General features: G+C 40.5%; 1 long non-coding RNA gene across 2 annotated transcripts in view; it reads left to right on the top strand.

The window, feature by feature from the left end:
- Nucleotides 1-3,294: 3,294 nt before the first annotated feature.
- The window catches only part of LOC306836001, a 201,543-nt gene continuing 182,188 nt past the window's right edge, over nt 3,295-22,649 (top strand). Inside the window, exons 1-2 of one of the 2 annotated variants that reach the window (XR_013780724.1) lie at nt 3,295-3,406; nt 3,777-3,859. This is a non-coding gene — a long non-coding RNA (uncharacterized lncRNA). Of the gene's footprint in view, nt 3,407-3,432; nt 3,628-3,776; nt 3,860-22,649 lie in introns of those variants that run through there. The other variant, XR_013780725.1, reaches the window with a different exon arrangement.

Here is a 22,649-nt window from a genome sequence, read left to right as displayed (position 1 = left end):
CACACACACATGGTGATACTGTGAGTTATTGAGTCAGACAAGTCAAAGCCTTCCAACGTTGGTGTGTGTGTGTGAGAGCCAGTCCGTGTGTGTGTGTAATAATCCATTGGTTCTGTTCTGTGCTGATTCCGGGCGCTAAGCCCTGCCACAATTATTCAAATCCAGGCTTTTAGTTGCAGCACACCTCTCTCCATGGGCCTATGAGCCGGTAATCTTGCCTTTGGCCCTGCATTTCAAATGGCCTTAACTCCCATAAGGAATGCATATGAAGAGGAGCCACTAGTGGCTTAATCCGCCCTGTTTAAGTTGCTGAAACGTACACCTGTCACGCCGTCTCGCGCCGAAGCTTGTGGCTACTGATAGCCGGGCTGTAAATCCAAAGGCATGTAGCTTCTTTAGCCCTTCTTTAAAAATATTATCAGGCTGTTTTGTGGGGGGAGGGAGTTGTCCCGCTCCTGTCGCTACACCTTCTCTTTTCTCTCGATTTCTTTACACTTTTTGAACCATCTGTCTGACTCTTCTGTTTATCTGAATGTACATTTCTCTCTCTGTTACCATTCTATTTCCTTCGTTGGTTGTTTTTTTTCACATAATATGAGTTCTTCAAGATGACTCTTCATTCACTTTCTACAAGAAAATTACAGACAAATCATCCCTCATTGTTATACATTTTCATTTAGTGTTAATCTCGTGTTTGAGATCGATGATGAAAGATTTGTTAATAATTTTCTTCGTTATTGAAGTTTGAAGACACAATACCTAAGCATTTGCCCACTTGCTGACTGTCATCATTCTGATTTAAAAAAAAAGCTCTAAACAGGAATCCTTGATTGTTCTTTTGTTGTTCCATCAATTTTGTCTTTTGATTTATTTCTTGAGAATAAGCCAACTGTGTTTTTTTACAACTTAACTGTTTAAAGAACATTTTAAGGAAAAAAAAAAAGATTGCTCACATATTGTTTCAGTATTACAGGTACAAAGGAGCAGAATGCTTGGCTCGTATAAATAAAGAAACACACACACACATACACACACACACACACACTATGACACATACACACTAACTTGCACACTCGGTGTCTGTGGTAGGGACAGCGATCAGCTCAGGACAGCTGCACAGCAGCCTCAGGTAAGACAGAAACTCCCATCCTCTTACACAAGGGACCAGCATGTACTCGACATCTGTCGACTAAAACACACACACACAGATACACACACAACCACACACACACATCCAGCACACAGACTTTGAACTTTTTTTTTTTTTCTTGGCTAACAACAAGCTTTTGTTTGAGCCGGCCACAATACGCTTCAAGAAGACAATTTTTCAACTTGATACAAAACTCCCAAACTCTCACAAGCACTGATCAGAGCATGTGGTGCCCAGAGAAAGGGGAGTTCTCACACACACAGTCAGCCTCCCAGCGCTCTTCAGCTGGCATGAGTAAAGGCCCAGCGGCTGCTGCTGCCAGGCTGTCTGGGCCTGGACTTTTACCCAGAAGAGAGGCACTGCCAGCGGGGCCGATGATCTACCCGTGAACCAGGCCTGGAAAAAGGCCTTTAGAGGTTTAGTCCCGCTGGTGTGTGTGTTTGTGAGTGAGTGTGTGTGTGTGTCTGTGTGTGTGTGTGTGTGTGTGTGTGTGTGTTTAATACTGCTGTATGTGTTGGCAGTAATGTGTTGGCCATCTGGTAAGCTTGCCCCTCTAGGACCACACATAGCAGTACAGTAGCATTACATCTGCCACAGCTATTTACAGGCCCACACATTGTGGGGACATACATACAGTGTGACCACAGCAGCCACCCATACTGTATATAGGTATCGGTCTAACAGACACACCCATACATCCAGGGACATGCAGGCAAAGGGAAACTTTACTGACTGAACACTGATATATATGGCATAGGGACACACACAACCAGGCAGAGGTTTTTTAAAGTGACCGTGAACACACACACACCTTAGCACACACAGACGCAGTCAGTGCTGATACGCTCTCAGCGTTTAACTCTGCTGCCCTACATTCTGTTTGCTTCATTGTCCATAGTCTCATGTAATTTATGAAAATGTGATGTACTGTTTGTGCTGCTATGTGATCCATGGACACCTAATGTTCTCAGCCACCTGCTCGCTGTTTGGAGTCGGGGGTCTTAGCATGACAGCGTGGGCGACATGGGACAGACCAAGAGCAGAACAGCAAGTGACTCATCCTGCTTCAAAAAAAGCCAATCCAGAGATATAATTAAAATGATCCATGTTAGGTCAATCTGGCTAATAAACATTCATTGTTATCTGCAACCCTTCTTTTGTTCAACATCATGGCTTTCTGCTACTGTATTTTCCCTTTTCTTTGTTTCTTAAAAGTGATGCTTTGGAGTTTGTTTTGGGGGGGTTGGCAGCCAATGCGGTGTTTTGCGTACTGTAAGAGTTGGTTTGGCACTAGACAACAGGGTGGAAGGTTGTATAACTATTGTGGCTTTTGGCTGACTCCTTTCCTTTTAAGTTCTTAGCATTGTATTGTTTTCCCATGCTGCACTTGTTCTTTACCAGGCTATTTGCAGTCATGGCTGCTCACAGATGGTTACTTGTGATCTTTTAGACTTAAACAATGTGTGCTTCCCTGGATGGAGGGCATCTAACCCAAGAGGGGAATACCATTCAGCAAGAATTCCTTTTTCTATTTCTGTAATCTTGGACATTCACTATCCTTCAGTATCCTTAAAAAAAACACTCAAGTGAAGGTTGAGATAAAATAGATGTAAGTTCTATATATTATATTTAAACAATTTTTCTTTTCCATCTGAAACCCCCTTCCCCCCTCAAATCCTCAATCCTTAATTCTACATGGAAGCCAACAACGGGGATAGAACCACAGGTCTTTGTCCACTTACACAGTTTTTGCACTGTAAACTCAGTTCAGTTCACTTTTTAGAGCTCAACATCCTTTTTTTCACTTTGTGAGAAATAATTTTAAGAAGCATGCAGATTTTTCCATTATGGAGAAAGGCAAGAGTGACGTCAGCTAACTTTTATATTCTAACACACTGAAGCTCACTGTCATCAAAAAAATATTTTCATTCATGAAAGTATTTAAAGCTGTAATGTCGGATTGAATAGTTTGTGACAAAGTAAAAGTTATGAAATTGCATGCACTGAATTATTTCAGAAATGTATTTTTAATTACTGCCGTGTGTTCAGTCATTTCTATGCCAAAATGAAGCTGCCAAGCTGGAACATATTGACAACTTTTACAAAAGAAAAAAAAAAACACAACAAAACCGAGCCATCCCCCCTAAAATAGCGTCAAATGGTTTGTCCCACCCAGTTGATACCCTGCATTTGATAGATTTTATCCCTAAGCCACACCTTCTGCTCCTTCAGGAAGTAACCTGCCTCAACTACAAGGTAACTCACAGAGACGGAAACAGATAATCATAAATCAACTGAAAACTTGATTTTTCTCCAGTGTTACAACAATTCTACTCAAGTTCAGAAAAAGTTTGACATTGACACCTAATACACTCACTCTTTATCACAAAAGCTGGACTTGAGCATGCATGAGTCTGAAAGTCTTGAGGGGAGGGAGTGTACATTGAGATCCTTTTGATGGCTGCATGTGATGCCAAGTAAGAAAAACAGCTTCATTATGAGCTTTCATTGTGTCTGAGGAGTACAATCTCATGTTGTATGCGGCCTGTCTGAAAGAGAAACTGTGGAAAAAGATCACACTGTTTGAGAAAAGCGCTTTTCTTAATTTTTCCGAACTTTTCCTCAGCAAAGTGTCTGAAGTCCTTGGAGTGACAAAAATGTTGTCTAAGGATCCTCAAGAAAGGCAAAAGCAAACAAGTCCTACGGCAGGTAAGACAAAAAAAACATGTTTTATCTCCTGTGATAATGACTTAAAAAGAAGTGCAATAAAGCACATTTTCCAGCTTTTTGTTTGCTATATTTTAATTTTAAAAAGTTTTGACAGAGCAGCTTTTTTCCCATTCCAAACCTGTTTTGAAGACTTTAAATCTCTTTGAACAAACACACTTTTATACATTCACTGGTTTTAAACAAGAAATCGTGAAACTAAGATGCATGCTCTCTAAATCATGTCTCCACCTGTTCTTAAATCATAGAGACAGGAGAGAGAACTATTAGGATCAAAGTTAGAAAAAAGCCAAAGTGTGTTTTTCTAACTTGCCTTCAGGGCTTCTGTAATAAAAAGAAATGTACCAGAGAAGATTGGAAACTCCTTTTTCCTCTTTCCATACATCTGGATTTCAATACTTGCCAATCAAATGAGTTACTGTAAGTCATATCATTGCAGATAAATTATTTTCTAATTCATAGGTTTCTTTGAGATAAAGCACATATGTGTCCTATATTTCTTGTACATTGCACAGGTTACACATAGTTTCACACAGAAGCCAATTATAGCAAATGTTCTTTAAAGGAGCAGTATGTAACTCTAACACCTAGTGTTTAAAAAGGGTACTGCAGCTCAAATTCAAAACATTGAAGAGAGCTGTCTCCCCAATGCTCCTTCCTCTCTCGAGTTGATGCTCATGCAGGTTACCATGTTGTACATTGGGGCATCTAGACATCTCTTTTAAAATAGCATCTCCAATATTTATTCTGGTTTTACCACATTACCACGTCGAACTCATTAGAGAAATGCAGAGGCCTTTTAGGTCAGTTAAAAGCAATTATCTGCCAGTTAGCTTTCCCACTTCCATCACTGCAACACCTGTTGGTTTGCCATTTGCCTGTTAAAACTAAGAGTGTCCGCCAGTGTGGGGGTGCCTTTAAACCGCCTCCCTTCTCTGGTCAAAACAAATACAGACCATTCCAGAAAGGAGTCTAAACTTAGAAAGAGGACACATTGGATGCTGCATTGTTGTCAGAGAAACACACACTTCAAAACAGAACGTTTCTGAAATGTCTGATGATATAATAAGGTAATTTATGGTTTAATCAAGTTAGTATCATACCTATTGCACCATTAATGCAAAAGTCACGTAAAAACAATTAATTAATTAATTAATTTAATTAATTACCAATCATTTACATGTACAATAACTGGAATCAAATTGTGTTAAGCCAAGTGCATATTCTATTTTTAGCTGTACCGTGTTAAATTCCTAAGTAAGCAGAAAAACAATATACAGTAAGTCTGATGGGCCACTTTTTGACAAATCTATTGGATTCCTGCTCAAACATAAATTTTATACCTGTTCTAAACAAAAAATCTACAAGAATGTTTTTAAATCGTGTTCAAAGCTATTGTAAGTATCAGGTTCAACAGGTCACAATGATAAACTCAGTACTCAATTGACACAGAAAACATGGCTTGAGTTCTGTTAAACATAATAAGTTATATATATACTGATGTGTTTTTGTTGTTTTTTTTCTGTAGTTTTCCTGTCACCTGTGTTTCTTGCCTGAGTGTCTTCTTGGAGTCACTCTACTTACCTCTTCATTGATTACATAAAAGATGTGAAGATCTGGACCCTAGCTGGGTCTGGGGTGGGTTGTCTGAACCTTTGGTCTTTATTACGTTTCCAGTGTGGAAAGAGTTTGTCCTCTTGGGATCAGGATTGTGCTTGAACATATTTTGTGGCAATCTACCCATGCTTTTGTACTTCAGGAGAACATTGGAAAACCCTTTTAACCCCATAGTAGAGGAATTGCAAGGTCAAATTGTCGACTGATATTGCACCACAAATTTGTCAATGTATGTAGGTTTATTTTTTTCCCCTGAATATTAATTTCACAATATATCATGAAATAGATTTTTATAGCATATCATCCAGCCGAACACATAACCACTGTCAGCCTTTACAATGTAAAATAAACACTTTGGCAAACTGACTAAAATGAACACAGTCCATGGTTGCATGCCTGTTTTTGTTTGAGAAATTAGCTCAACCTTCTCCCAATTGGAGAGCCAGTAGGATTTGTGCATTTTACTCCTCCCCCAGAGCTATCATCACACACACATACACAGTCACAGGCTCCCCACACTTCTATGTCCATACTATTATCCATTTTTCACGTCCAATTGCTCTGTTATGGTAATCGTTGAAGGCTTGCCATGGGCTGATTACTCACAGCTGACTTCAGAAGCTTCTCCCTCTTCTCTCCTGCCGTTCTCCTGCTGGCTCTTAATGCACTATTAACCCATTCCTGCTTATTAATTCCTTCCCAGTCATTGTGAGGCGTCCACTCCATGATATCTGTCATCATTCCATGCCTATTAGCTCCTCGACCAACAGTTATTGCTAGCGTGCTGCCACACTACTTTTCCTCCCCCCTCCCTTTCCTAACAGTCTGTTTAAGGAAGTGTAATTGCTGCAGGGGGGGCCTCAGTAAGTAGGAATTTCAGATAATACCATTATGAAACCAGACTGCAATTTTATTTCCATTGCTTTTGTGTGATTATGGTACCCATGTTTTACCATGGTACTGGACAATTTTTTACATGGTCATTGGCAACAATTATGATTGTTTCAATCAAGTCATAGCTTTGATAATTTCTCCAAGGTTGGTTTTAGATATTGTGTGCATAAAGTCTTTGTTTCTGTGCTAGTCATTGGACATAAACATCACCATCATCATCATAATCACCTTGGGCACAATGAATTTTCCTGGCTATTTCCTTTTGTGCTCACACATTAGCACACTCTAACTCCGTGGGGAACATTTGCTATAGGCTAGCAGCAGCTACATTGGAGTGAAATTCTGCTGTCCAGCTCCCCCTAAAATAACAGAATGTTTTTAAGAGTTTTGTGTAAATGTAAAAGCACCATTGGAGTTCTGGGTTGCTGTCTGAATGGTCTTTGGCTGTCTTATCTTTGTACAAATGTCAAGAAATATATCTGGAGCAAATTTATGAAGAAGTTCACATAACTCGTAACACTAAGTTCTTTCTAATATTCTTGACATATTCATATTTTTTTTTTTTTAGGTTTGAGGTCAGACTGTTTTGATAAACGCACCATTGGTAACCAACGTTTTTAGTAGTTTTGCTAAAGTCCACTGCTTTCTTTGGTGAACTACTGCTGTCATAAGTCTGTCTGTTTGGGCTTTCTGTTGGACAGGGTTTCTAATGGAGTACTTTATGTTCCCCTGCTATAAATCCAAATGGAGCGCTCTTGGATAAAGAACAGGAATATTCCTCACAGTGGATCTTGGCAGCCGGATCTGGAACCACTGCTTGTGTCAGGGCCTGTGGTTTTGGACCGTCCCGAGGCATATGGAGGAATGCTGGAATCACACAAAGCCCTTTAGCTTGCTGGGCTCAACCGCACAGCGTCTCAGGTTTCCTTAAGACCACATGAAAGTGGAGCGGTAGCACTAAGTGTGGTCTATTTTTTGATGGAACCTTTGCTGATTTTTATACAGGCTGGTCGCACATGACTCTGCAGCCGTCAATCAATCAACGGCAATGTTTGTTTTACATTTTTTTCATGAAGATATTGGTCCCAAAGCAAACTTGACCACAAGTTGCTGAAAAGTGCCAAAGAAATGAAAAACTAAATTATAAAGACAGCTGTTACTGCAAATGATCTAAGACAATAACTACAGACTGGTTAGCAACCAAGACCTAATGGTTGTGTTTATATCGCAGTCTACACAAATCCAATTGCGGCAAAAACCAAGAAAAAGTACAAGGCACAGATATATCTTAGATCAGTGCAATCCAAATTATTATTAGTAGGGGAAAAGTTTTAGAAAATGTGCATGGTTAAGTGTTGCGATTATTTCTTGTGGTTGTAGTTCTGTCTGGCATTCAGGCACAAGAGAACATTGTGATACATTTTTTGAGGGATGCTAACATGACTGGTATAGCCTAAAAGAGACTACAGGGACTACATATTCCATATGGCTCCTTTTCATCCCCCCTGAACTGCTTTGGGTTACTTTCATTTGTCCAACACAATACAGTGTTGTACAGTGCAGTGCACATACAGACAAAAGTATATGTGGTAGCTTCACTTTTTAATTAGATACCCAGAGATTAGAAAACAACTACTCCTGTGCTGGAATACTTCCATCTCTGTATGTCAATCACTGTGTGTTGATTTGATGAAAGAAAATAACTGATAATGGCATAATGATATTATTTTATCATTTTGGACTGAGGATAGTCTGGTTGGTAAATCTATCAGTGGCATTTTTCACCATACATTCTTATAAAGATTACTAAAAGATTAAATTAGGTAAGTCAGTAACTGTTAATGGCCACTCTTGACAGTCTGGCCAAAACATTGTTTGAGAGCTGTGTGAAAAGACTGGAAAAAAAAAACTTATGAGAGAATTTGAATTCTTTATTTGTCTTAGTTTGAGAAGCCATGTGAGACAAATCTTTGTCACTTTGTTTTACGCATATCAAAGCCTTGAAGGCCATTTTTTTTACTATCCCGTGTGAAGTCATTCATTATTTCACCCACTTTGCTTCAAGCCATGCTGAATCCACATGCAATGAAAACTCACACTTTCAGGCCTTTGTGGTGTATGGCTATGAGGACAGCACTTTGCTGGAGTTTTTTTTTTTTAAAGAATCAAGGAGATCTGTATTGTAATTGCTGTTAGTATTTAAGCCTCATCACAATGAGCCTCAGCCTGCTCTGACCCAGCTGAGCACTTCCATTGTCTCATCTCTCCCTCCCTCCACCCAGTTCCCTTTTTAACTCTCCATCTTATTCAATACTAACCCTGACGATTTGGCATTCACACCAATTTGCCATTCACAACTCCGCTAATAACTTCGGCCTTTTATTGCATTAGCATTTTCACCGCTCCGCTGTGGAAGTCATAGCCTAGTTGTTCTCTCGCTAACGTGCTAGCCCCCTTTGATTTCCAGTTGCATATATCAACCTGCAATTACAGGACCTGGTCTGGAAACTGTCAAGCATGACTGCAGAGGTATTGGAGTTATTGCAATTACACTCAGGTAATTGAGCTGCCATGCGTGAAGATGTTAAACGCTTTGTCTATAGTGGGAGTCCGTGTTGCCACTGTCTCATTCTGTTTCCCTTCTTTTCTCAATCTAACACAAACTGTGAAGTGTGTTTCTTTTTCTCAATTAAACCAAATGCTACACTGCAAAAAAGAGATGATGTGTTTTTACACTTTAACAATGCAGAATCAAGAATGATTTTGTTCTTAGATTAACTGTGGCAATAGTCAATCAAATCCAGCTGATGACAGATTTGTTTTTATGATGTGTCCAATTCAAAAGTCATTTTTAAGCATTTTCAGAAACTACTAAAGAATAGACCTCTTGAAAATATGGATCTATACTTAAAAAAAAGTTTGAAACGCTCTATCGGGTTAAAAGAAAGTCAGTGAGTGGATCTGTTATTATTCCAGTTGTGTTTTTTTTCAGGTAAAGTATGTCCTCAGTAAATGTTGGAAAATGATTTATTGTTGCAAATAACATTTTAAGTAATTCCACTTCAAACATCTGTGCGTATTGGATATTTTTTTAGATTTAACCAAATCTCGCTTAAAGGTTTCTCTGATATGTAGTGTTTAAAATAGGTACTGCAGTGAAAATTCAAAACATTATAGAGAGTTGCCTCCCCCTTTCCCCTCCTCTTGAGCGGATGCTCACGTTGGTTGCCGTGTCACAGACAGTGAAGCTTCAGTGTTTAGCCAGCTCTGCATTAGTCTTCAAACCTGTATGCATTCTAACCGCTCTTCATTTTTCAAAAGCATCTCTAACATTGATCCTAATTTGACGTTTCTGCTCGTAAGGCTTATTAGCAAAATGCAGAGGCTTTTTAGATTGGGTAGAGTCACTTATATCTGAACCACTTCTCCTACCCGCTTCCATTGCGACAACAACTGTTGGTTTGTTGTTTGTCTTGAAAACTGAGGGGAATCCAAAATGGCTGTGGGGGATCCTTAAAGATCCAGAACTATCTGTAATTGTTTTGACCAGAGAAGGAGAACATACTGGCTGCATTGAACCCAGCAGTGCACTAACATCTGATTATATAGTAAGGTCATTTTAGGATTATACGATTAAAGTCAGTATAGATATCTCACATTTTGTCTTTTTCAATGAAGAAACATTTGATTTGAATTGTTTTATAGATGCCTCTGTTATGTTGTGGAAACAAAATGCATTTAGCAAACAGATCTGGGAAGTTTGAAGATATGAGTTATCCTCACTTGTACACAAACATCAATTATAAAACGCATGTTGGAATATGGGACCATTCATGGCAGTCGAAACAAGTTTCCCAAGATGTATAATTCATTAACAATACAATTAGTAGAAATAGAAAATAAAACATTTTAACAACCTAATATATTCCAATCAAAAACAAACCTTTCAAATGAAGCGAACCCCATGTCTCTGTGTTAATGGATGTTACCACAAGATTTTTTTTATAGTTCTCATAAACTCAAAATAGTTTTGTTTGTTAGACGTACGGTAATGTAATGTGTTTATCTCTTCAAATTGTATTGATATGTGGAATACTGATCATCTCCGTTAACCAACAATGAAACACATTTTTGGGAGGTGCATTAAAAACCCTTAACACAAAGACAAACATGAACCCTGAATAATGTCAAAGTACTGTAGATAAGTTGTTCTTTTTGACTCTTAAACAAATGCAGAAAGTAGATTGTTCCCCTCAAACTCTATATGATACGTAGCTCTGTATAGCCAAACATATTCGGAAAATAAAATGATACAAGCGGTGGTGAGGGATTACACACTGCTTTTAACTCAATGGAGTGAAAGATTGTTGCAACAGCAACAAATGGTTTGGATGTCTACCCAGTAGGTGTAAAAGGTTAGCATGCATCGACTTCATACAAATATAAACACAGATTTAGCAGGATTCTTCACTTTTATATATAGCTCCCCTCGCATGAACCTTGAGCTTGTACAGTACAGCTTCACATCCTCTCACTCAAGCTTCAGTGTGAGGAAAAAAAGTTGCTTAGCTCAGTACTTTTCATGTGAGGCTATCACTGCTGTAGAGTCCTCCTATCAGCTGGCTCCTATCTCTCCTCTCCCTCTCTCTTCTTCTCACTCCCTGCATGAACCCGGCTGTACCCCGTCTACACATCTGTTTTCCTACGTCTCTGTTTTTCTGTCTATCCCAGCTTCCTGTCCTCCTATGTCGTTCAGTCTGTCTATATACACTGACCCCGTCCTCATTACCGTCACAACACTGTAGCAGCTGGTTGCCTGAGTCACAGCCGCCATTGTCGATTCTTCACCCGTCCCACTCTCGCCCTCCTAACGAAGAGAAGAGGAGAAAGAGATAGGTGGTTAGAGAGGAAATGGGTGAAGAGGAGAGGGCAGAAGGAAAGATGAGAGGGAAGGTTTTGGACTTTTTACAATGTTGGTTTTTTTAGCTAAAATGTGGCCATGACAAGTCGGCCTACATATGAATACATATTTCTGTCATCTGAACTGTTTGCGGCTAGTCTTTAGGGAGAAAAAAATCTCAGACATCCTTGTGCACATTCTCTAAAAAAAAGTCATAAATGTGAGAAAACGATTTATGATGGAGTGCACAAAGAGAACAGCGCCACCTACTGAAACCTCATCCACACAACTTGACAATGTGTCTCCTCATGACTGAGAACACTCCCACCCTGCGAAACAAGATTTTAACGTTTTCAAAAAGACACCAGGAAAACACCAGTGATGATGTCATCAGGTATATACTGTACAAGAGCTTGCAGAGTACTGTACAGTTTAATACAGAAATTCTGCATCATAATAGAAGAGTTGGTGTTTCACAGGCAGGTTGCAAAAGGGGAAATAAACAAATACAAAGTCAGTATAGCCAAGTCTTTGCTTTATCATGTTGAATGATCCTTTTTTATCTTTATCTTTCTTATGAAGACAGATAGTCAATACATTAACATGCAATAAGTGCAAAACTAAAGAACGGTAGAGCACCATACGACATAAGAAATGTCATCAAATCATTGTCCCTCTGTTTCTGTGTTACAAATCCAAACATCTGTGTGCATAATGTTAACAGATGTTATGGACACACTGGTACTTTTAGCATACATACTGTAGGTGCGTATATCCTGACTTAATTAAAAATGTGTCTTTCAAAATAATGAAATGGAATTATTGGAACACCTCCCAAAAGTCTGTCTCAGCAGAGATGTGATTGGGTCAGTTTTTGCGAATGGCAGTCAGTTTTTGATACCTGAGCTGCAGCATTGAAGTACTAAAAGGCATAAATAAAATATATTTGATGATGACATGTCGTGCATTATTGTACAATTAGACCCTTATAGAGAAATGAGAAAACATTTGACATTACTGTTTATATATTCAGAGCAACTTGAATTCCAAAGCCGCTCATGTTGGTTTGGCACCACCACTATATTAAGACTGCAGGTTCCAGGCGAGGAGAGGAACAATGTAGATAGTGAATGATAGCGAGGGAGTAGAAAAGGTACACAAGGTAAAGCTGCAGTGGAGGAGAATGAGTAAGTGTCTTTTCTTGTGCGTGTATGTGTGTATAAGTGTGTGTGTGTGAGAGAGAGAGAGTGGGGGGGGGGGGGTGCGGGACGAGCTGAGCCAATCCTGTGCGTGGCACTCTCATCTGAATTAAGCTGTGCAAAACAGGCCCCAGGGCTTGGTTGCTAAGCAGTGAGATAGGCTCGCCGATTTCCACGGAGACCTCAGTGGCGAGAGCCTCTCTGATGGCCTGAACCAGACACCCCATAATAATGAGCAGCGCCACAGCAACAATAGAGACCAAAAATAACGGGGTGCACGCAGCTCGTTTGCTGTAACGAGTGGAATTATGCATGTTGGCCAGGATAGTTCTATTGTTCTGTTTTACCCCCGTATTGTGACTCGAACAGTGACCTCCCAAATATGCCATATGGAGCGTGTTATATCATTGTTTACTTTTTATCCAGAGAAATAGCCAGTGAAATGTTTCTTTATGTCAGTGTGAAATGTACTCGGCAAGGGATACCAAGTTCAGTTCCTCTTCCTCTTTGTTTGCCTCTGTAGCTGAGGGGGGCACATTTCTTGCTATTTTGTAATTTGTAGCCATAGAGACATGTTGGTAAACTTGGTAACCGTGGCAGCAGGGATTCTATTTGTTTCCCTGAGAGCTCTTGAGGTCCGCTCGTGAGGGCATTTTCCTGAGGTCTTGTTTTTTTCTTCCTCCTCTTCTTCTTTTGAAGGGGGGTACGGCTGGCGGAGGAATTGCCAGTGACCTTTTGGATTTTAGAGAGTGGAGAAAGCTAAACAAGCCAAAGTCTGTTAGTCTGTCAACAAACACTTAAAGGTCTCAGGAGAAGTTGGGAGCCTCCGGGGGCCAGGGAATGCTATTCATCTGGAGTGTAGGCAAGCACGGCCAAGGATGCTTCAACAGGGGCACGTAAACAAGGACAAATGCCTAGCCGTTCTCGCAATAATCTGGTACCAATATGCAGACGCTGGCGGGGGCACTGTATGGGACTGCATGTTAAAGGTTAAGTGAAACATATGAATAATTATGTGCTGTCTCACTGATTCCCTTGTTTGGAGGTCCAGAAACATTCGCAAATGTTAGCGGTGGCATAGACGACGTAGATGCATTTGTAGATGCAACAGCACAGACATGCACTAGCTTTGTGTGTGTGTGTGCATGTGTGTGTGCATGCATGCATGAGAGATGGGATGACTGACAGGGTTGCTGTGACATTTTTGGTGTGATTATAATAGGGTTTTTTTTTTCTCATCTGATTATTATAGATTCGGACATTCCTGCCTGAAGGCAAACTAAAATGTCATAACTGAATCATAACTGGTATACTTGCATTACTGCATCTCCCTTTTTTTCATCTTCTCTTTTGTGGGATATTTTTATATTGCTTCATGTTAGACTTAAAATGACAGGTTTTCTACGTTACACTGTTCTTCTCTTCTAATGTATGGATACCTCTTTTTTTTTCCCAGGTTACTTTGTTCATGATTTAGTGCCTCACTGATGATGCATTAAGAGACACTTCCTCGCCTCTTATGAGCCCTCTTATGTCATCGGCAGCTGCTTTTATACCTTTAAACATGACCATTAGCATAATACTGCATGCTAAAACCTAAAAAGAGCTCAGTTCATGTGTTTAAAGTAAGTTTGCTGACCTTCTCTTGTACCCAACACCAATTCTTCTGGCAAGCACTGTACATTGACTTTGTTACTATTTCCAGTCTACCTCCACGAACATGTCGATTAATAAAATCAGAAAAAATAACAGCATAAATAGAAGAAAAGCACATTTTAAATGACAGTGTTGGCGTTGGCCTGATGTGGCCAGGCAATTAGCTGCTGCCAGGGAAGGCGACTGTGGCGATTTTTCTTGCTTAACTCATTAGAGGGGTCTCCGGCAGCGTGCTCACTCATGTCAGGCCCCGCATAATTACTTTAAAACAAGGAGAGGGGGGGGGGGAATCAAAGTAGCCACTGTCTGGCATTGTTCGCTGCCCCCTCATCTTGGAATTTAATTAGGCGTTCATTTTAATAAAAGCCCATTTGGGATGAAACACAGCGTTAATAGTATTCTGGTCCCCTAAAGGCTGTCACGTCTTCATTGGCGGCATAGATGGACACTGACAGGTGACATCATGGCTTTTTATGAGCTAATATCAAAGTGCTTTGATAAGGTGGCGGGACAATAATGTACAAATCCAAATGGAGTTAGAATCACTGGGCATAAAATATTTAAACCATGTTTAATCATTATGGGACTAAAGTGGATTTAATAGGTGAAATCAATGACATAGTAGCTTTTACTCCAGAGTATTTTTCTGGCCCCGGCTCAGATCTGCACACAGCATGTGTAAGGCTACAAAAGAGCCAACATTCACTGTGCAAAATATGTATAACTTGATGTGACATTGTTTCTCTTTTTGGACCAAAGGGTTATATTGTTTTGTTGTTGGTCTGACTGAAGAGTACATTTTCAACATATGGCTGCAGGATAGTATAGGACCTCAGAATGGGGCCCCGAGTGGCTTTTAAGTCCCTAAAGATGTGTTTGTGTACCTTAGAAAGTCAAGCAGCATGACACGCCCTCCCCTTAATGCCATCCCCGTCTACTCTCATAGCTCCTCACATCAACAAAACCACTGGTCACACAAGGTCCCCACCAGCCAGTCAGCCTCCTTTTATTCACCATGCTGCAATCTTTTGTCTAATTGGTCACTGGTGAGTTGCCCTCATCCCAGGAATGCTGATGACAGTGGGATGGTCCAGTTGCTGTGAACCTTTGCTGACCCATGAGGAATACCAAAAAACATCCCATCTCAACTTCCCAACCTTATACTCACATAATAAAACCACATTAGAGGTGGGAAACAGAAGAGGCTGACCTCCATGCTGACCCATAACCTCTTATTTTCCTGATGCTGCACTGGGGTAAACAGGGGAGAGGGGTTTAATTGCCTTGGTAGAAAGCAGGTTTCGGGGCCGAGGGGCAGGTTTGTTGAATCTCTAATAGAGGTCCAAGTAAAGACGCTCACTGCTGGAACACTTGTGTTTTTGCACTCAATCAGTTTCTTCTTTCTTCTTTTTAAAGTGTGTGTTGCAGAAGGTGTAAAACAAAAGCTAGTCACAATTGGTTCATTGGTTGAAAGTTAACACCCTACTCAGACACAGAAAATGACACAAAAGGCACAATTTCCCAAACTTTTCATCATGAGCTGCTTGTATGAAATCAAATGGCAGATAGGTGAGCTGATGTAAGAAGCAGCATACATTTTTCAGTAAATTTCCCCCTAAATAAGCGAGCAGGGTCAATGTGTGAACGGTCAGATCTTTGTGCTCATAATGCAGATTTATACTTTTTTTCTGCTCACCAGTATGTTCTTTTCTCACCTGATCATTTATACTATGAATGAAGTTGATACATGTGGTATCGATATAGAAGCAAAAAGCTGTTATTATAGTACTGGACTCTGTCTATCTCTTCATGTCTGGCAGGAGAAATTTAGATCTGTGATGGACATGTTTAAATGAGTAACTCTTGAAAAAAATCAGGGGCTTTTTTGGCTTTTATTGGAGAGGTAGGACAGTCGCTAGAGCCCAAAATCAGGAAGAGACGTGTGGGGAATGACATGCGATAAAGAAGCCACAGGTTGGATTTGAACCTGGGCCGCCCACTTTGGGGACTGAAGCCTCCGTGTGTGGCACAGGCTCTGCACCACCAGAGCTCCAATAATTTAGACATTTTGTTCAATAGTCTTTTATATATTTGGTTGTAAAGGAGAAAACTACTCTCAAATTATTCTACTTAACTACCTTTATTCACATGAAACTGGACATTTCAATTGGTGAGAAGGTGAGCAGGACTGAAGGCTTCAGAATGAACCAGCTGGTGATTGCTGAAATGCTCGAGTCAAAATCAGTTATTCACCAAATAAAAGACAAAATAATAACAAAAACTTAGCACAAGTTAATGAACAAGGTCAAGTATTAAGTTTAGCAAATATAATTTGTAATCATCCAATGGTTTCCACTGGATGTATACAGTTACTCTATCTGTATTTGTCTGATCCTACTCCCTGCTTCCAACAGCAGTAAAAAACACTTAGATTAAATATGAAGAAGTCCTTCCCTTTCAAGAAAGTGTGTTTGTGTCTGAGCCTAAAGGCACACACACACAGAGGAAGACTTTGGATCAATTCTACAATATAAAAGAAGAGCAAAGGCCGGCACATGTACGTTGTTTTTGAAATTTCAAAAGGCGTGAATATGAACTTGTACTTCCAGGGTTTGTTTTAGCCTTGCTTCATGGGTTATAAACCAATCATTTTATAATTCACTATCATTTCAAAGTCACAGGGGAAAGTATGTATGGCAACTAAAAAAAAAGGATCAAAAACACAGATGGACAGAAAGTCGCTGCAAATAAAGACGATCCAAAGTAAACAGAAAACAGAGGCAGAGAGACTTTCCAGCTAAAACCCGATTCACTGATTTAATGATTAACTGTTGGCTTGAGCTTCCATTGGCCTTTCACTAAAAAACAGAAAATCAGCCAGTCACTGTTGTCTGCTTCTAAAGAGCTCATTAAATGGACATTTGAACTTTAAGAAAACTGTTTACCTTAAACTCTGCAAGTGAGAACAATGAAGAGTTTAACCCAAAAACTTGCTTAATATAAAACAAACTTTTACGTTAAGTATATTTAATAAAACAAAGCTCTATCATCCTGACACTTGGTATCAGGACTGGACAAGCCCCTACTGAGGAATCTCAACTCCCGATATGATTTGGCTCTGGTTTTTGTTTGTTTCATTCCCTGCACCACCTCCTGTGAATCCTTATCCCTTGTGTGCAAACTTTGAAATCCATACATGATGACTCTGCCAGTCACTTTAGCATCTTTACATGAAAAGGCAAACAAATAAAAGCAGCTAGCTCAGTGGCCCTGAAAAGCAAAACAAAGGTGGAGTTTCTTAAAGTGACTAAGATGTCCCCTTATGTGGTGGTCAAATCTATAGATGGGTCGACCAACTAGACTCTCCTTTAGGACAGTGTTTCCCGAAGTGGGGATCTCGACCCCCTCAGGGGTTGTAAGAAAATTAGAAGGTAAATAAACAAAGTAGTTTGTGCTGAAATAAAGGCAATGTCTTTGTTGTTCAAATGCCTGTGTTTGGATAGAGTTATAACTCAAGGGCCCGGCTGTGCACAACAATGTTTAACTGCCTCCAATGACAGTGGGGGTCACAAGTGTCCAGCACACTTTTTTGAAAAGTCGTGGGCTGAAAAGTGAGGGAACTGCTGATCCAGAATCAGAATCCCATGAAAAAACAAGTCAGTGTTACTTATTAACCAAAGATGACCTCTGTTAGTAATGGTTATAGGGTAGATTTATTAAGTTATATAGAATGCATGTAAGTTAATTAACTAAGGCTTCTATATTATTATACAGCACACAGAACAACAATGGACTGTATAAAACATGGATACAGTCTCATTGTCACCCATTGGTTTCTAAAGAGATTATTTGATGCCACACTTCTCGTCACTATGTTGGAAATGCTATCTCCATCTAACTTTCAATCAACCAAGTCACAGGCAAAGAGTTAGACTTAAGCCTTGGGGCAAACATCCACAACAAGGCCAACCTGTCAGTCTAATAAAACACACTCCTGATATTGAAAATGTATGAATTACTCTCAGGCTTAATATAATAAAAATGGATGAGTTATGATAAACATTCACTGTGTACGATAAAATGAATGAGCTATTAATTAGCTATTACTTTTTGACATAAATCTGTTTATTTCAGGATAGCCTCGTGATCATGACTGGACAAGCCACTGAGGAATCTCAACCACTGATATGATTTGGCTCTGGTTTTTGTTTGTTTCATTCCCTGCACCACCTCCTGTGAATCCTTCTCCCTAGTGTGCAGACTTTGAATCCCATACATGATGGCTCTGCCAGTCACTTTAGCATCTTTACATGAAAAGGCAAACAACTTAAAAACTGTTATAATTCCAAACTTGAAAGAAGCTTGCTCAGAGGACCTGAAAAGCAAAACAAGCAACAAAGATGTCCCCTTTCGTGCGTGCGACCCCTGTACGGAGGCTGAATACCTCTAAGCAAAGTAGCCCGGCTTTAAATCCAGATCCTGTGGTCCTGCATATCTGTCCCAACTCTCTCTCTCTCCCCAATTTCTGACTATCCACTGTCCTATCTCAAAGGCCAACAAAAGTTTATTCCACTGTAAAAAAAAAAAAAAGGGGAGGGGGTGGAATAACTGTATCACTAACCTTCTTATAAATTGCCAACAATGACTTTCAATGCAGCAGCAAAAAATACGTTATATTTTTTTAACAGTCAAATGTCCAACCTCACAAAGATGATAGTGTTTAATTAATTGCAGACGTTATATATAATGTTAAGAAGGCCTCCACGGTTGAATAGATTATAATCTCTGGAATAATGGGATCACATTCCTCTGCTTTATTTGTATTGTTAGTCTGGCTTACGATGGCAAGTTTCATTACAGTGTGAAGAAGATGAGTGTGCATAAGCAAAACATATTCACCGAAATCCGCTCAGAATTAGTGACAAGGGGGAGAAAGAGGACGAGAGCGAGAGAAGGGGGAGTGCAGTGAGGCTGAGGAGGAGTGAAAAGCTAATTAAAAAGATAAGTGACCAGCAGTCGCGGCCTGTCAGGGTGCAGAGCCATTGCTGAAGTTAACCCGCTTTGTGCTGGATGGCAGCGGCTGACAGGCTCGACCGCGGCTTTGTATGGCCTCACCTGTGATGGAGGCGCTCTCTGTTCGCAGGTGAAGGGCTACACAGTCTGGGGTGGCACTTAAACACACTAATAGAAGGACACACTCACACTCCTCTTCGCCTTCCTCCTTCACACTGTCTCTGTACATCTCTCCCTCCTCTCTCTGTTTCTTCCTCTTCCTCTCCTCCAGCCTCCTGTGACAGATCCAGGCGGTGGGTGGTGGCGCTGGCACATTGTTTCCTCCTCCCTCTCTTGCCTCTCTCTTCCTAACACGCGCACACCAAGATCTACACCACCCACACATGGGGTTATAATTAATACTTCTCCCATATCCATATTTCATACTGTTTGCTTAGAAAAAGCCAGAGAGCTGGGGCCGGGGAGGGCTGAGAGGAAGGCAGGGATGCTAAAAAAGATCTCTAAGATTAATTAACAGTGGAAAAGGGGAAGAAAAGGGATGTGTCCCGGGAAAGCAGCAAGCTCTGCACAATGCGGCACACTTCATTTGAATAACGGAGCGGTGTGTTTTTCTTCTGTGTGTGTGTCACGGCGACACCACTCTACCTGAAATGAAGGATAACTAGCCCACTGGATTAGAAAACGCACCATCTATCCTCCCTGCCTTCCCCCTTCCCACCCCTCTTCTCCCCATTATTTGTATTCAAGGTTTTTTGAAATGACATTGCAATCTGATGATGCACCAGCCCATTATATTGTCTAGCAGGACAAATACCCCTGCGTTTTTCTGTGTAGAACTAACACAATTTTTACATGTCAGGGTGTGTGTGTGTGAGGGGGTGCATGGCGGTAATATTCCGGCGGTCCTGGGTAGAGGCGAGGCCCGGGGAATGCTGTCATTAATCCTGGAGGAGGGCCGTCGCGCACTCGGATTATTAGAGAAATAAATTTGCATGCTGCATATGAGCCAGGTGAAAAGCACTGAAGGCGCAAATTATATTTCCCTGACAGGCTGAGCGGGAGAACGGAGGCTGCCACCGAATCGCTCCTACAGACACACGTGCACACACACACATATGCATTGACATTCCTGCTGCCAAACACAGTCACTCAAGACAGCTGAACATATGCACAGATACTTGAACACTTGGGGATTATACATGTATAGTATAGTCGTTTGAAGTTGTTTGTTCTTTATTATGAACAGTGTTTTGAAATGAAAGATAATTTTATATGGATTTAAGTAGAGACAGTTGTGTTTAGGGGGGGAAGTAAGTTGTTCTGTCCTGTTTTCCTCGTTGCTTAAATTCTGTTTATATTTTGTTTAAAAGAATATTAAGTTCAGATATTTCTCACAAAAAAAAGTTTTGCAAGACTTTTCTCTTTTTTCTTTTAAACTTAAATTTCCCTTTTTAACATATTTTTTCCCCTGATTTTTTTTTTCATCCATTTTTTTTATTCAATTAAGCCTATTAATGATTTCGTATTTTAGGGGAGGGCCTTTCCCTTGACTGACAGTTGTGCACATTGCAGCTGATTGCCAGGAGGCCAAAGGCCCATCTCAACTCCTCCACTTCTTCGTCTGTTTGTAGACTTACCACAAGTTAAGTGTAGAGTCAGCAATATGTTGAGTCCTCTTCAGAAACCAATGGTTGACAACACTGAGAATATTAAATCTCCTATGCAACCTCTCTGCCAAAAAACAAGTAAATTATCTTTAAACACAAGTAAGGCCATGAATGCCAGAGAACCTTCTATTGGTTTTATATTTCTCCATGGTCAGTGTTGCCTCTGTTTAAAGGAACGAATTGCTAAACGACAATGCCCTTAGTGTCTACACAACACAGCATAGAGGCTACATGTGCTTCTATTTTAAACAACAAACTGGAGGGATGCAATGTATAACTATCTGTGTTCCTGTTTAGAGAGGAATGAACACACATCCACAAACGTATATTACTCAATGTATTTGTAAGTGTCGGCAAACCCCTTAGGAAAGAATGGGGTGTGTGGACATGCTTTATATTTTCAGTCTTTCATGTGTGTAAATCTTTATGTGTGTGTGTTTGTGTGTATTCCACGGGGTCCTCTGGCTCTGGGCTGTCCTCTCACCCCGCCTGTAATGGTCCATGCAGGCCCAGCCTAATGGGGTGGACACTGGTGTCAACTTCATTATTTTACATCTCCCGCCAAGATGAAAAGTCTCTCCCCGCTCGCACTTTGACCACGCTTCGTTAGCCTTCTTGCCCCCTTTTTGCCTCATTGTAACCTCAGATGGAAATGTTAAATATTTTCAGAGTTGTATTGATGAAATAGTTTTGTTTAAGGTAGACGAGAGGGTGGAGGGCAGAGAGTTGTAATCACTTCAGATAAGGCTACTCTACAACTACTACAGCACTGGTGTAATGATCAGCCTGTCAGTATAAACTGTGTTCACTCAATATCACAACATAGTAATGTTCACATTATGCAAAATACACGCAGGATGGTTTTCTAACTCTAATGTATGTCTTTATAACCTTTTCACAAACCCCCAGATCATAAGAAAAGTCTACCCTCTGCTCAACTGTTCAGAACATTTCTGCTCAAACAGACAGATTTTCCCTTCATGACATCACAAAGGGCAGTAACCCCTCCCCCAGGTGGGTGACACCCCCACAGCTTAGTGTTTTCTGCCCCCCCCACCAAGCCATTCTAAAGAGGGGCATGGTCAAATACAGCTCATTTACATTAAAAGCCAGAGACACAGAAACAGCCTGTCCAGAGCAGGGCTGAAATAGGGGGGCAGAGATTTTCTTGTGATTAACTCGCACATACGGAAATTAAGTTTACTGAACTCACAACTTTATGACGGTGTCAAGCTTAGTCAAGTTTGTGATTAAGCTGAGAATAAAACAAAGTTTAAAGTGCTTGATTCTTGAACGGAGGTCTAATTGAACATCTCGATGGTGTTTCAAGTTGTCAGGGAATCTAAACGCTGATTTACTTTCTTGACTCAGCTTCCACCAGATTTGTTGAGAAAGCTCATAAGTTTGCTTGTTGGATGCACATGACTTTACGGAGATAAAAATCATCATCAGAATACCGCTGATGAGAATCGGTATGTCATTAGAATGGATTGCATTCTGTCCGCTTTTGCTTTCCACACGAGCGTTTTTTCCTCGATACAACAAAGTCTGCTGCGTTGTATACAGTCAGTACAGCTCTGCAACATACAGAAAAAAGAAATCTTCCCCTGCTGAAAATCCAGACCCCTGTTTGTGTATATGGTACAGATAGGGACACAGGTTTTTAAATGTCCACTGCAGCATCTTTGTCAGTCATCTTTCATCTCTTGGCCTGTGCCTATAGGCAGAGCGAGAGCAGCAGGCGGTGTAATTCTGTTCTAAAGCCCCTAGTTAGGCATGCATATATTCCTATTATAGTCAGCGCTCCCGGAACAAGACAACAGAGA

The sequence above is a fragment of the Symphodus melops genome (assembly GCF_947650265.1).
Source record: "Symphodus melops genome assembly, chromosome: 15".
In the NCBI taxonomy this organism is placed as follows: domain Eukaryota; kingdom Metazoa; phylum Chordata; class Actinopteri; order Labriformes; family Labridae; genus Symphodus; species Symphodus melops.
Note: the sequence above shows the minus strand (reverse complement) of the source record. Positions and strands in the feature narration are given on the sequence as shown.